Source organism: Corythoichthys intestinalis, chromosome 14 (genome assembly GCF_030265065.1).
Source record: "Corythoichthys intestinalis isolate RoL2023-P3 chromosome 14, ASM3026506v1, whole genome shotgun sequence".
NCBI classification, from domain to species: Eukaryota; Metazoa; Chordata; class Actinopteri; order Syngnathiformes; family Syngnathidae; genus Corythoichthys; species Corythoichthys intestinalis.
Genome location: NC_080408.1, coordinates 36,922,150 through 36,922,500, shown reverse-complemented (window position 1 = coordinate 36,922,500; position 351 = coordinate 36,922,150).

The window sequence follows — 351 nt, the reverse complement described above, 5'->3', positions numbered from 1 at the left end:
GTTCAGTTTGCTGTCTTGGCACTTTGAAGTCTTTGATATCTGTCAAGTATGTTTGCCTTTAAAAGGGTCCACGGGTATAGAGACTTGTCGGCCCTAATAAGCCACAATTGATCTCTTGTACTGAAATATGTATGAAACATAAAAATATAAAAATATTGCCATTGATTTAAAAATCTATAATATTTAGTACTTATTTTGACCTACAGAGGATGCCATGTTTTACGTGCGCACTGCACGCTGATGGTAACGACGTACAGTAACTCGTTGCTTATAGTGTCATAGCAGTGCTTGATACTAGCGGAACTAGTATGATGACTAGCATGATTTTGTCAGATTCTGCTGATGGTCAGA